The 16,695-nt window shown below is 30.2% G+C and overlaps 1 protein-coding gene across 2 annotated transcripts in view; it reads right to left on the reverse strand.

Annotated features, from left to right (window-relative positions):
• Nucleotides 1–6,412, reverse strand: part of LOC116779599 (neuroligin-4, X-linked-like) — a 67,345-nt gene extending 60,933 nt beyond the window's left edge. For both annotated transcript variants that reach the window (XM_032673966.2, XM_032673967.2), the window contains exon 1: nucleotides 6,252–6,412. The gene's annotated coding sequence lies outside the window, so the exon portion shown is untranslated. The remainder of the gene's footprint in view (nucleotides 1–6,251) is intronic.
• Nucleotides 6,413–16,695: the final 10,283 nt, after the last annotated feature.

Consider the following 16,695-nt stretch of genomic DNA (forward strand, 5'->3'; position numbering starts at 1 on the left):
AAGTATTGAAAAACTCACGAACCTCAACTCTTGCCGTAGGCTACTGTAAACTTACCAAAGGAAGTTATATGAAATGAAGTCTGTTAATTACTATTTATCTTCCCAAACTCATCTTGTATAGCAAATAATAAGAGGTTATTTAGCTAAAATGATTTTTAAAATTCGACAGAAATGTATTAAAACAAAAGTATTTTTAAAGCAATTTGAGATCGGCAAACCTAAAACAAAATTAATATAAGATCTAAGAAACATCAGCAAGGAAATGATAAATGTGGCATAATACCGATCCATCCCAGGGGCTATATTTCGTCACGTATCCGGGTCATAAAAGCTGTCCCACTTGGGTCTAGATTAACCCACAACACGCTGGTAATCTTATTCACCTCAAGCGAGACGCGAATCTTTTATTACGAACAAACAATAGCTTTTGACTCTTCTCAGCAAATTTTTTGGTGGATCTCATCGAACATATTTAATTTAAATCATAATTTGTAACTTCGACTTCACTGTCACAGCGAACTCAGCCTGCTAAATGTAACTTTATTACAAGTTGTTAAAAACTAATAACAAAACAAATTAACTGATGAAACAATAGTCACAAACTCGGAGTAATCCCAGCCGCGCTGTAATTACTTCCTCGAGCACGCGCTAACTAGCTGGCTGCCTGGATTAGCCGAGCTGGCTTAGCTAAACGATTTCAACTTTATTAGCTTCACCATTTGTGCTATATCAGATTTTTTTACCTGGTTTCAATTCTTTTGAAATGTCTTAAGCCAGGAACCTTAAGATTTACTTTTTTTCACAAAATAAATAAGTGGTATTCCACAATAAAATATTATTAAATATTATTAAATATTATGTAAAGGAGGGAATGAAATTATTAAAACCGCAATAAAGTCACGAGTTACAATGTCATTCGAATTACAATATTACGATACATCGGAATCGTTTGACGGCTGTATAAAATTTACTGGCCATTTATCACGCTCAATAACACTTTCTATCCAGAACCTTCGTAATATCACAAAGTACGTGATGAGAATAAGTCTATTCCAAAAGTCCAACTGACGCCATGCGGCTTTATGTTCAACATGTCATTTAACCGTTCCAGAACACTGTGAAGAATTTAGAAAGGAAGAAAATATTAAGGTTTATGTAAGAAATTTAACGACCTGAATGAAACAACAAAATTCTTTTTTAATTTTCTAATCGAGTTTTTGAAAGTCGAAGTTCTTGACTTTTCACGATAAATAGCCAGTTATTTTTTGGTTCAAAGAGATAATCTTATAATGACAAGGATAAAACTCTCAAGTAAATTTTATGATAATCCGCTGAATTAGCAAATCGCATAACGACGAAAACGTGTTTCACGGAACGCTCATATTTTCCAACTTTGCGAACGCACCTCGCACCGCGACCTGTCACCATTAAAACTTTGACAGGATGGAATTATGTTAAAATGAAAAATGATTGGACGGTATGCAATATTGTGCAAATCATCTTTAATACCGAGGAAGACAATTGAAAGTTGTTAAAAAAAATATCGTAAGAAATATTGAATACAATATGTAAAGTTTACAAAAAGTCTTAGGGATAAAAGTCATGTCGACGTCGTAGTAAAAACCCTGAGGACTTCTTCTGATGCAAAACTCAAAATCATTTATAGTAAAAGGAATTATTAATAAATGTTACAGATTTAAAACTTCGCTCCAGATTCTAACTTGTTAATATTCTACTAAGAGTTCTATTTTGATTTGTGACGTGACGTTTTTTATTTTAGGAAGTGAAAATTAATGAACGAAAGAGACTTTATTTAAGACGGAAGAACTTCTGTGAAGTATATGAAGTAATGTAATGATTCAATGTAACCAAAGAAAAATGTTTTCTAGGTGAAAAGTACGAGGAAAATTGATAAAACCAATAGGTTTTCACTAGTCAGTACATTAGAGAACTTTTAGTTAAAGCTTTCATTTTTATTTAACCTCTTCTCTATCATATATTAAAATATTACTTAATAAATAAATAAAATGTTTTAGTTATACTGTTGTATAAAGGAAAAACCCTTTCTCGAGAAAACACTTAGGATGTTGTTATAAATTAAAATAGGACACTAAACAAAATTATTGTTTCACTTTTTAATCCCACTTGTATAGGTTCTTTAAAGAATTGGTTTTCAAGTTGGATGCTGTGAGTATTTGCGTAAGTCAGTACTACGACTTAGTCGCTTTAAAAAATTAAATCAAAATAAATAAGGCTATATATATCATAAAAATTCCTTATCATTCGTCGTTTTTTTACACTTTGAGTATCAGTTCGTAGACGTTAAAGTGTAACAGCCTATAGTTATATACAACGTAGCAGACATTCCCTTAAACAGCTTATACTAAACGAGACCAATGTTTGATAACTGAAGCTGAGTTTATTTTTAGCCTTTGTTGCTTACTTCATGTGATCATAAAGTTAGCTTATCGTATTGAATCTCGAAGATATAAGTGCCAGTTTACGTTCCTCGGATAGCATCGTATTTTGTTATGGTACCTTGAGAAATATTGAGACATATAAAGACGATTTGCCGACAATTTAAACATAATAAAATGTTACTACCGAATCCATGTGGATATTGTATTACATTTTGAATTATTTCATGTTAAATTAATAAAGGATATTATTGTTCTGGCCATATACAAAGCCTTGTTATACTTAGTTACAAAGCGTTCACCTCTAGTGAAACAAAATCGTATCAATAATATCACCGTTGAGTATGAAGATTGGATTTTAATATAAATTACCTTCAACGAGAACTGATTAACTACACATGGTGTCTTGTCACTTTTCATAATTATTATACACTCCTTAAATTAAAATTAAGATACAAAAAAACTGATTTAATATTATGACATAGGTCCTTGGGAACGCACACACGAGCAATTGTTACATCAATAAATAATTAGATAATCCACGATTAGTCAATCGCAATAAATACCTAATGATGTTCTCTTTGCTCGTCCCAATTACTGGGATTTGTGTTAATCCTGATTGGCTGTTTACAACAAATAATGAGTCATTGTGCACTTCTGATTATGATATACTTTCATTGGACTTTTCGGCTTGGCATTAATTGCTATTTACGGTTCATTTGCAACAGTTTCATAACTAAGATTATTATTATAATAAATGTAGTCAATAAATACAAAGTTTGATACGATCTCTAAAGGTAAAGGTAGGCAATCCAACTTATTAAATTCGAATGTTGTGTATATAGAGACTGGAATATATAACTTATATATATATATATATATATATATATATATATGGTGTTTTATTGACCTTTGAGACTATATGTATTGTAGAAAGAAGGAAGGAGTCATAGGATTGGGATAGATGTCGAAGGAACTTAGGTCTTTCGCCACTTTCATTTTGGAACGAACCGCAGCAATAATAGCCACTTTGCCGATGAGAGAATATGTCCCCCTCGGCCGAGATACACCAAATTTGAGTCGTAGCCTGGTGCTTACATTATTTTTTTAAATATGACATCTTTATTAATTGCCGTTCTACTTGAAAATTTTATACTTACGTATTAAAAACCATTTTAAATTTTAAATAACATGTTTATTGCTTATTTTACAAGTATTTAAACTTATTTATCTACTAATCACAAGTATTTTAGAGTTAAAACACTAAAAACCTACTCATAAGTTTTTTCCACGAATTATTTTAATTGGCAGGATCAATATCATTTAATACTATTCATGGATGTAGTTTACGTACACCTAAAATTTGTCTCAAGTATAAATATAAATATAATATTAATATAAATCCTAGGGAAATGTGAAGATCTGAAGTGGGACTTAAAAACAAGACGAAAGCGGAAAATTTGGTCCAACCTCTGGCAGCTATTTTATATAGAATACGATTTCCTTCAATAATATTATAAAAGACTTTAGACAAAATGAATAGGATACAAAGCCTTGAAACTAAAGTGAACTATTGAATGTTAAAAAAATCATGTTATTATTTCAATCATGGCTATTTGCTTTTAAGATATCTAATGATTAAAAGGTGTAGGGCCAATATAGGTAACATATATCAGAAAAAAGCTAATGAATCGATTTGTTGATTAACAAACTGTGAATGATGGCAGTCAGTCTAAGTTTTCCCATTCATATGTCATCTCTATTTTAGGATACAAGACGCTTACCCATTTCTCGAGAAGGACCAAAAATACCAAAAAGAAGCATATTAAGATTTTAAATTTCAAAATCATCGTAAGGCAACGCGGAATAAAGACATGATATTGATTTTACAGCAGACGAATTCCCTTTTGCTTCAATCTGCATAAAACTTGGCAATTTTACCATAATGTAATTTGCACAGTGATGCATACGTTATGCATAAATTATGCAAATTACGCCATTTTACAAAATATTACAAATTTCCTTTTAAGTTACGATACACAAAATGGACTGGAAGCTTCTGGTCGTTTTACGCATTGGTTTTATTAACATCCGCTGCTCGGGTTCTTCGTCCTTACACTGAACACGATTTTAATAATAATAATAATTGTTTATTAAACTAATTAATTAGTCAACATATATCGATACAATATTTTAAATGACAATTATTTTGTTGTAGAATATAAAATGAAAAATATTTTAAGAAAGAAATACCCAATTCTAATATTATACTGAAAGTAAGCTGTTAAAATAAACAACACAACAAAGAAACCTAAATAACCTATATATCTATATAAACCTGTTCGGCATAAAATTGAATGTCAAATTTCCATGCCTTTGTTAAATATTTGATTATTAAGTCAAGGAGTAACTTTAATTATATGTTACCCAATTGGTGTTGAAGAGAAACTTAAGGGAAAGTTCCGTCAAGGAAAACCCATGTGATATATTTATATTTGATTTTGAAGCAAAGTAATTTGCGAAGTTATTTTCTTCCTCATTAATTAAAAGGCTTATAACTCAAGCACATATTAACGATGGGATTTTAAAAGTACGAGTGAAACTTACTTTCTCAAATCACGCAATTATGAAGCAAATGGAGCATTTCATAGTAATTACTTTTTGAAGAAGGCTCGGAAAGTAAAAAATTCATGAATAGTAGATCTCTTCACTTCAATCACATGCCTTTCCTTTTACTATTCATTAGCTTCCCCATCCGATCTCCTCTGCATGAACTTCGAAATCCATGTTATAAAATGCAAATATCGCTAACATTAAAAACTTATCAGTCAACTTTTCTTCCATGACGAACATCAAAACGTTTGGGCCAAACGGTAAAATTACTAAGGATTATAAAAGAAATATAATTGAGTATTATATTTTATCAAGACTAACTATAATGAGTCGTAATAATTCATACTCTATAACAAATAACATGCTATGAAATTTACTTTGATTTATGGTTTTAAAGTTGACTAATCAAAAAAGTGATTCGACAAGTCGGTCCAAGTTGGCTGTAAATGAAGACGGGATCTGTCGCAGGCTCGTTAATTGTTATTAATGACTTTTATATTACTCCCATTACTGATGGAATAAAAGTCGCCTTAATGATGTTCTCCGCGATATTATAATGGATGTAAAGAAAAATATATATTTACGTCAGATTTTTCACTAATGTTGCAAAAAAGTTATGTAATGGCAATAGAAAAAAGCTTTTAGGGAGTTTAACCGCCCTCATTAAAACATTGATAAAGTACCAAAATGAAACACAAGCGATTACTTTCAAAAAGGGATGATAAAATTATCCCTGTTTATGTTATACCATCTGTTCCCTACTAAGTGGTTTTGATTCGATTAAGTTGATTATAACACAAAGGACCTCCTGACATGAGACGGTTCCCAATCCGAGAAAAACTTATTACAACTTCAATGTTAAATTAGCTGTACTAGTTTTCGGTCTCGATATTTTATAACAAAAGAGTACAATGATCAAAATATATAACAATTAATTAAAAAAGCATTTTCAAATTTAAATATCTCTGAATGCATATCAATGAAGAAATTTCAAAAAACAAACGTGTGTTTTGATCATATTTCTCTCAAATGGTTATCATTCTATGTTTTAAGGATTTAATGTGAACCTTTTCACTGTGTTTTTATTAATTCTGTGTTAAAATATGTTGATCTTAATCAAATATGTTTTGACAAAATTTAAAAAAAAAGTGTTAAATATCTTTTACTTATATTCTTTATACATTATTTTTTATATGAAAAAATATTGTAACGTGAACGAACCTCGAGCGGTGCCAGTGCTGGTCGTTTAACAATCACAACAAATCACCATATCACTTCACTACACCTGCTCACGTCGCATGGATCACGAAGCTTCCCCTCACCGCCTGGACCCTGACGCAGTGAACCAACGATGCGGCGAGCGCCGCGCGACTGACGGCCGGAGCCTCCCGCAGCGCGCGCACCTTCTCGCTGTTTGACCGTCTTCAATTGTAAATATCTTTGATTGTGATTGGATTGTTTGCCGGTTAACGGACGGAAGTCTTGTTTGGTTATGAATAGACGATTAAACCTTACAAAAATATTACTTCATCTTCCCCATCTCTGATAGAATCTGTTAGGATATTGGCTTTAAAGCTCGCAACAATTATCATCTTCTCATCAATTTCAATTATTTATTATTCTTTTTTCCTTTTCTCAAACTTTGTTCAGCTTATTTACCCACATAAAAATTTAACATTTTGAAGCTATTCTTTATTTATGCTATGCGTTATATTCAACTTACGGGTAATATTAGAGATGACTTGTTATCCTATACACAAATTAGGCTTCAAACATCAGTTCGATAATACCAGCGATAAATACGTTATTTTTAGAGTTTTAACTGGCAACTCGGGACACTAAAATCACTAATATTATTCGCTTAAACAAACAAAATAAATGTGCTATCATAATTAAAATACATTTGTGTAGAGAATATGTTAAATATTAAAACCAAAGTTGATAATCAATGGTATTGGACAACGACCAGTTTGAGCTTAGAACGTTATTTAAATACATTAAGACCCATTTATTTAAAATGTTACTAAATCTCTATTAAGTATGCATGTTATGCCTTAAATCTTATATTTAATAAATTACAAGTAAGAAACCTCATTACAATTTAAATTTTATGAATATGTAAAAAGAGTTACTTTTACTATCTTCTAATAAGTTCATTTTATAATTTAAAACTTTGTAGGGAGAATTAAGAAACCAAATTATCTTACTTCAAAAAATAATAATTTGCAGGAATTCCTGGAAGAATTGATTTTCAAAGAAAATATGGTTTCTACTGAGACCGAGAAAGTGCGCTGGCCGTCTGAAGCTACATATCCTGTTACCATCATATCAAATAATAATCTGGTAAAAGCCAATTGTAGTAAACAAAATTGTTGAAATAATTCTAATCTACTTATTTAATTTACTTTTTTTTATTTCTAAGGAAGAAGAAATTAGTTCTAAGCAAGCATTTAACGTGACATCCACATTGTAAAACTGATTTAATATTAACATGTCCGCCATCTTGGATAAGCTGCCATAATGTTTTAAAAATGACGTTTATAAATTAAATACGCATCTTTATCGAAACTGGACATGATTCAATAATTTCAGCTCTATCAACATCTCTTCAAAATTAAAGTTTAGGCATAAGATGGTCGTCATATTTTATTTCTGTAACGCCTATTGGTTTTCAGTTATTCTTAGACAATCCTCTCATTTGATATCCATATTGTAGAAGTCCATTAAAAATAATTAACTTGCCATCTCGGATACGCCTCTATGTTAGATTAAGAATGACGTCAAAACTTTAACTATGCGTTGTCTTTTCAAATTGAACTTGACTACAAATTACAGCTCAATCAGCCGAATATATTTTCTCAAAATTGGTAAACCCAAACTTTAGTTTAAGACAGCATGACAACATAATACAGAAACGTAAGTCGGAGACGATTGATGCCTGTTAGTGTCCTGCCGAATGCAAACTACAAATCTGAATGAATCAGATCGAACATACTGTTTCTATAGAGCTCTATGTGGCTACATAATACGACAAGAAGCCGGTTATTCAGTAGTCGCGATGTGGTCGCATCGCCAACTGTTAGTCATTTTCCGTAACTTGCAACATATACATATACTTGTGATTTATAATGAACCCTTAAATTACACTGAATGAGAGTTGAGTTAACTTGTGTGGCAACTGTCATCATAATAAAGTTGATAGAATTGGATTTTTATTTTTTTTATGAAATTTATATTTGTTGAAATTTAGTCGCAGAAGTGCTGCGGGTAGGAAATATATGAACTAGAATTAATTATATTTAAACATGTTTGTTTATCGAAAAAACAGCTCACAGATGCTAACACGTTACACGAATGTTTGTCTTCAGCGAAATTGTTGGAGCAACACTGTCATTTAAAACATCACGTATGTAACCAAATATTTTGATTTATTTTTAGGTCAAGTAAAATTGGGTAGTTATATTGATTGGTTCGATGGAAGTTACGAGAGTATTATATACAAATTACTTTTACTATATTCATAACAAACAGTTGAACTGACGAAAAAATATATAGCTAAAAACGATTTGTTGTTTTCGAGTATTCGTATTGGTTTTAGTCTTTACGGTTCAATAAATTGTTTACATTCATAAGCAGAAAGTGATATTGAACATGAAAATAGAAACGCTTTATATCGAACTTTTATTAAAATGTTCTAAAATAAAAAAAAACCTTTGTCTATAGGATGAATGGCGAACGCAAATTGGAATGTTCTTTTAAAAATATGATTCTCCGAACATTTTACACTCACAGACACACATATTTATACACACATGTATATATATATATATGGCATTGGCATCGGACTTATAAACAAATAAATAAATCAATTAAGATAAAACTACCACAACTAACAGAATGCGAGTTGATACCTCTTGAGCACTTTCCCTTATAAAATAGATATATTTAATTTTTATATAGCAATAAGCCGGGAACATATTTTAATTAAACTGAATCTTAAATAAAAGAATGCAAGAAAATCCTAAGAGTACATGAAGTTCTTGCAACAAACATCTAGCGATGAAGGCTGGTAATAAACAGGGCGGGCGGCGCCGGTGACGTCTTCCGCCTCTAATGTAATCAATTTCAATAACTCTCTTTAAAATTGAAACTCGTTTAAGCTGCAGTCGCTTCTGGGAGCGTTTTATTGCCTCCTACATCTACAAATAGCACTATTTCTAGATTTTTCAAATGAACAAGAATTATTATTTGACCTTTCACAATTTACACTTCTGTTCCGAGATAAGCAATGTTACGACAAACCTTTGAAAGAGATAATAAGAAAATGAAAAATCTGCTCTTTTTAATTTTTTTGAGCCTTCTTCATTATAAGCTTCCTGTTTAAGACTTTTAATTGAAACTATGTAAAATGAATTAACAACAAGAATGAGTGCCAGTCGTATGTTTCAGAACTCTACTGTGTTAGTTTTGTTACTGTTACTGTTTGTTAGTTCAAAAATCACTACAAAACTAAATTTAGCATTCAAATAACAAAATGATTTGAGGTGGAACATTTACATCTTTTTTAGCCTATATTAGCATATTAACTTGATGACTTAAAGAAGGTGACATTATAAAAACCGATGAATGAAAAAAAAGGTTTTATGAAACCACGAATCAACATTTCTCTGTCGGACTCTAGAACTTATCGGAAAATGTTTAAAATGTTAATGTTAAAACGTTGTTAAATTTGAAAACTTCTCCATTCAAGCAACAGTTATTTGATTGGTAGCTTGAATTATTATTGACAGTAACCTCCAGTGCGATGTCTTCTGTGTAATGTTAACAGTTATTATTACAAAATACATTAAGTTTGTCCGCGAGCTGTGAATGTGATTTTGTGTTAACATCAATTATCCTCAGTAGTAAATAAACTCCACATGAATTATTCTTTTCGTAATCCTCGTGATCACAAACAGTTCAAATCGCTTGAACATAATGTACAAATATTTTTTCAGACTTTTGATTCGCCTGATATATATTTTTTATTAATTTCATATATAAAGACACGTTTATTTTCATATGACTTCAAATACAAAAAGAAAAAAATGTTTAAAGTTTATTAAAAAAATACTATCTCATTTTATGCAGCTACAGAGAAACGTCGCTTAAGAAGAATATATTTTGAAAACAATCCGATGGCCAGTATATAATATACTCGTATGTTAATAAGGACGTCTGATGGCGCGTATCACACCTGCGATATTTTTATGAGAAAGTTTAGTTCTATGATGACAAGTGATTCGTTTTTTAGCAGAAATTAAGGATTTAGTTTTCAGTAACTTGTATTTGTTAATTAAAGTGCTGTCTAGTGTCCGTTAACATCTGAAAACTACAAAAATCTGGAAAATACGAAAAAAGAATATTTTTTTCTAAACCCAAACGTCTTATATGTTTTCTTTAATGATTGCACGCTCACTTGTACTTAGGCCAATTTTAACGAAATGTTTTTCATCTAAGAAAATGGATCTATACAAACAATCTTATTCTTTTTCAAAATACAGAATTTAAATGTAATCATGTTTTCAGCATTTACTTTATAATTTAATTATTCTAAATTTTCATTTAAACGGAAGTTCATCTCGTCTGCCTGTGACTATGTTTATACAAAGTAATTGAAACGTTTGGTAAAATATGTCATAACAAAATACGAGAATCAAAACAGAAAATCATATTTTTGTTTATAATATTTAAAATGTTTTTATATAATAACGGTGTGTTTAATTATTCGACTAATTTTCTGCATCTACAATTAAAGTTCGTCTTGTTTTTATAATTCTTTCTTTGTAGCCGTACATACAAACGTTGGTTATAAGTATTTATTACTAGTAAAACAATCCTGGCAATATTACTTAATACGATCAATATTGCAATTTATTTTATAGTTACTTAGTTGTATTTACTTGAAATATCTATTCTAGAGTCTTAAGAGAGACACCTTTTATTGCGTTCTCGAAGTACAGAGAAGTATCAAGGACGCTATCTAAATTCTAAAGCCTTAGTATTATCTGAATAAAACGATCTCATTTCATTCTCGTAATACTTATAACATTATATATTAGATTATGTGTCCTTTAAGATGTTTCATATTGTATAATAACCCTTTATATTTGACTTTAAAATTATTTCGTATAACCTTTGCTTCTGTAACATAAACTAATCATAGCAACAAAGTCAGTCTAAAACGCAAACTTTCTTATATGAACTTAGAGTTTGCTCTGAAGTCGGATAAATATAATATTTGTTTGTAGTCTGGATTGTTTTTTATATTCTATACTTTAATAAAACACGTTATTGTAAAATATAAATTTGATCAAATAATTTATTTAATTTATTATAGAAAATAACGATATGAATTGATTTTGTATTATATGATTGTTATTAAATGTAACAATTCATTATTCTGTTATAAAACTTTATTTCGAAAGCCAATAACGATTTTTTTCTTTTGGCAATGTTCAGTCTGTCGCGGATTTTTTTACCATTCAATAAAACTATTCAAAGGGAAAATATTATAATACCTGAGGCTTCTCTTGTTGTAGTCATGAGATCAAAAGAAGTCTACACGTCATTCTACGATCACACCTTTATAACGTTAGAACACGTAAATAGTGTGATAAAACTCAGCCATGATATATTCTTAGCACGACAATTCATCAGCCGGAGTCACAGTCAGAGTGCAAACTATGTTCACTTGTTTAAATTATTCGTGAAACTTTTGAGCATATTGCATGAATCGCGAACCTTACTTTGGGACTTACCAGTTAGTTTGTTTGTTTGCTGATTGGCTGCAGTTTGTTCGAACCGAAGTAGAACGAAGGTATAGTTTAAAGTTCATGTTGTTTTATAGACAGGGAACTTGTTATTTCAATGTGTTAAACACACCAATAAAGTATTCTGTTTTTATCGACTCGTCGGCATGTTTCTTATTAATGTAATTAAGTTACTTTATAAATAGAGATATTTAGAAGAACCTTAATTTAAATAACAACTTGTTTGTCTTTCGGATTTCTGAATAAGTTTTCAGTTTTTTTTTCTTTAGGTGTAATTTTGTATCGCTCTGAATATACACATAATATGAATAACATCCACAGCTTAGTTTTCTAATAGAGGACAGTGTTGAGCTGGTTTAAATATGACTTTAATAAAACAACATTTTAATATCAGAATAAAAATTAATAATTTATTTTTCACGTTAAATTGTTTCAATTATTATGGCAACATTAATTTAATATAGACTAAAGAACACAGCGAGAGAATATTAGTTAATACTTAAAGAAATATTCACCAGACGTCTTGCAGCGTGTTCGGTTGAGCGACATTTTTTAAATAACTTCTAAATAATAAATTCTTCTTCGAAATGATCTAAACTTAATTCAAGTTCCGTCTTTAAATTATTCTCAAATATATCTCATACTATATTTACCAGAACAACTTTTCTCAAAGTGTCTTAGTTTTCTGTATAGAGACGGCTATTCAACTTGGTGTTCAAATGAAAATATTAAACATAATATATACATATTTTTAAGTTTGATTTTCCTCTATTGAGTATAATAGAGTATGATTTGTTTCATGTTTATTAGCGTTACTCGGAAAAAATATATGAAGCCTAATTGCGGGAGTCTGAGTGTGTGGAAAAAAGTGAGCTCTAATAGACTTACCCGATGAAATAGAATAACTTTGTGTTTGTTTCCTGAGTCTCTCTTGTATATTAAATTAATAATATATTTTGAACCATTTTGTTTACTGAACTCGACGTATACCAATTTAAACTTTGTCAGAGGTTTTTTTTTGTGCCATGTTTTATGATTTTTATGTGATCAGCTAATTTTAACAGGATTTTTACAACTGGTTTCATCAAACATTTTAATAAAAATGTATGGTTGTAGAGATGTTTTTGTGTAAATAATTTAGTAATAAACTTAGAGAGGGCATTTTGAATGTTTTTTTCACGGGTACGAGCCCCAAGAAATATAGAACATTGGAGTCGACTTCAAATTCATCAATTCGATACTAAACTAGTAAACATCTATTTTTATGTTAATTAATTTATTAGAAAATAATTAATTCTGTCTACCGACGTAAAAAAAATATCGCAAAAGAAAATTTATTGTAATTATCTTTTGTATATAAATTGTGTTCGTGTTTATTTAGTCTTGGTATTTATTCTTCAGAAATAAATAAAGTATCTCCATCCAGCCGTGAGAATTTATAAGAAAACTATAGAAATTTTATGTTTATGACTTTATACTCGGCCGGGAGCTGGCCGAGAAAGTTTTACTATCATATACGAGCTTACCTTACGCATACGTTTTATATTGAATACAAAATAAAATTGTTTGAATCCTACTGGAATAGGGACATTACTCAAGTTTTCTGAAGACGTATGATATTACTAAACGAAGGAATTATCATTTTAAAACCTATATAATATTTATGTCGTATTTAATAATTATGTCTTATATTCACAGTTACACCATTATTATTTTATCTAAAAAGAAGGTTTTCAATAAAGACCTACCTTCGTGATAATTAAACCTGGACACAATAGCCTTTGTACGGAAATGAGTAACGACTCGCTCAATCCCCGCTATAATATAATCGTTCGTACCTCGGAGGCGTTAATTTCAAGAATATAATCGTATTAATTAGTCTTTACCTGCTTTATACAAACAGTAATCACTACAAAATACATTATAAAAAGTTTTCATCTACTTTATTATGCGTCTTTAAACACTACAAAATATCTATTATATGTCACTCAAAAGATTATTGTTAGCTCGTTTTCCGGTTAAAAGTCAACTAACTGGAACGTTATAAAGTTTGCGGGGATGGAATATAGTAAGATATTTACCACTGAATACATGAAAATTACATATATTTTTGTCATAAATATACAATTTTTAAAGGTCCACCTTGATCAATTAGTTGTCTGAACGATAATCTGAAATTGATGTTGTGATAAAGAAGTAGATATTTCCTTGTTTATAAAGGTGAGATATTTAAATTTTATTTGTAGTGACAAAGAAGCTATTAAGATGTCTGTGCTCATTAAACAGATGCTATCCCTGTTAAATATTGTGTGTTGTAGTAAACAAACTATAATAATGTATCAGGTACCAAAAACATTATTTGTGTGGAGACTACTTTGCTCTTATCAATACACTATCTACCGATCACTTTTGAATATGCAATAGGATTGAGTGTACGAGTACACACAACTTATAAGGCTTAGTACATACATATATCGAAGTCGTGTTTCATGACTATACAACAGCGAAATTTACATCTACCATTTCCTAAGACTGTATTTTTAACTGTCACAGTAATCAAAGCATAAATACTTCAAATAATATTACCGACAGAATTTGATCTTTAGCACAAAAAACATATTTTTTATGTTTATTATATAGAAACAGTATTTAGGTTTTTTCCGGCTACAAAATAAGGACCTGATTAAAACTTTTACAAAATGAAAATGAAACTGAAACTAAGGTTTGCGGTTTTTTTTTTACAGCAATAGTGGTCACGGTTGCTGTAAAGCTATCGAAACGTCGGGTACGTGTGTATCTTATATAATAGTTCGCGTAATATATCCTAAATCATTGTATTTATTTAAATGATGAAGATTGCTCACAGAACAATAAGTCACAAACAATCGACCGTGTAAAAAATGTTCAGGCTTGGGTCCAACACCCACGGCTTGAATTGTATGCTGATCATTAAACAAACAATAATTTCGAATTCAATTTGGATAAATTAAAAAAGAGCATTGTTGTCGCGACTGGTCGTTGCCATAAAAAAATCTTTTTTCAAAGCCAAAATTCAACACATTGGAATTTGGGCTTTGGTCATATTTCTCAACAACGCGGTAACTTTTAATCGAATTTCTTTATGCAACAGGAGTTAAATGGCGCAGTCTAATCGGCACACCGAGTTTAATTTTACATCTCGATGAAACTGCTCTAGACTACTCTAGAAAAATTATTTTATAACACAATAACTAATCATAGAAGAAGTTATCAATAACATTTTTTTATGATACTAGGCGTTGAAATAGAATCATTCCATAAATATATTAATGTTGTCACTAACGTAAGGAGCTCCTTGACCTCCTCGAAAGTAATTTTTTTAATAGATTTAATTGCAATGTGACGTTCTTTTGTATTCTGTATTTTTTTCCTTTTCGTAATCTTTCTTCCAACATAAAACAGCCCTTTTGATACATTCCCCGCGCCTCCATTGAATCATAATGTCATTTTATTAGTCAAAAGTGGTTGTTATTTTTTTTAACTATGTCAAACTAGATGTACTCGTGGATGTACGCCACTTCTAACAACAGTATGATACAACACAAATACGATTTTATCATTTCTCAAAACCTTTTTTTATAATTTTTAAGTGTTTATTTGTTTTCCATGTTCTACAATCGGAGTAAACAGTCTGACTGACTGATTGATGGGTTCATGCATTTGCAAGATAGAAATATTTAGATATTTAAAAGCAAACAATTGGTTTGTTTATAAACCTAAATGTTTTAGGTACGTAGTTTTTATGAAGATCCCTTTTTTATCTTGTTGTCCGTTATCACAGTTGCTGAAAACTATTCAAAATTTGCGACATCATCATTTCACTATTCTATAGTTATAAATATAAATATTTGATAGATAATTAATGCCTTATTTATAAAAATAAAGTTCAATACGTGGTACAAATTTGAATTTTCCTTAGAATATTGAACCCTATTCATAGTTAAATTTCTAAACCCCATTCATAGTTAAATTTAAATATATATATATATATATATATATATATTTATTCAACGCATTTCATACTTGTAGTGTTTTGTACAGAAGTCAAACAAACTGTGGACAACAGAGTGAGCCGCGAAAGGGGTTCCGGCTCGGAACATGTGTGAGGGAGTAATTAATGGCGACCCTCGTTACACCCGGATCAAACATTCCATTCTGATCCTCCGGTACCCTCCAACGATGTTTTTAAATATAAATATATTGTACAGAGTTTCCATTTCCTGGATAGTAAACGAACAGGCTTAGCTGGAATTCTTCTCCAGGAATAATATCATACGACGAAAAGAATATGTTTTGAGTTGTTTATATTTAATATGAATGATAAGATAATATAAAAAAAGGCTCTTATTAGCTTACCCTTGCAGCACTTTCAGTAGTTTTGAATACTTCCGAACTTGATAAACTTCCAGAGCAACAGTAATATTTCAGTTCTTATTATGAAACCGAACTAATAGATGCTTTCTTTATCAATAATTTAATTTTAATTATATAGAATTCAAAGTTTAAACTGAAACCCGTTCCAGAATAATCTGATGTCTATCAGCTTCAGAACCATTTATATGACGGTGTCGTGTTTGTCTAAATATTATTACATCATACATGAAAGGAGCCCATCACTTCTACCGGAATATTTTGTTTTAATCTCTCATACTCCCACTTGAAATGTCTTACTTTTTATTATCAAACATATATTTTTTCTACGTTTCAGTTCCTGGCGGAAATATAATTTACCTACTATTTATATATATATGTAATTATACGTGCTTTCGTAGTTTTTTATAAGCTTTTCATAGACGAACATTCTAAAACTTAGT

Source organism: Danaus plexippus, chromosome 2, assembly GCF_018135715.1.
Source record: "Danaus plexippus chromosome 2, MEX_DaPlex, whole genome shotgun sequence".
NCBI classification, from domain to species: Eukaryota; Metazoa; Arthropoda; class Insecta; order Lepidoptera; family Nymphalidae; genus Danaus; species Danaus plexippus.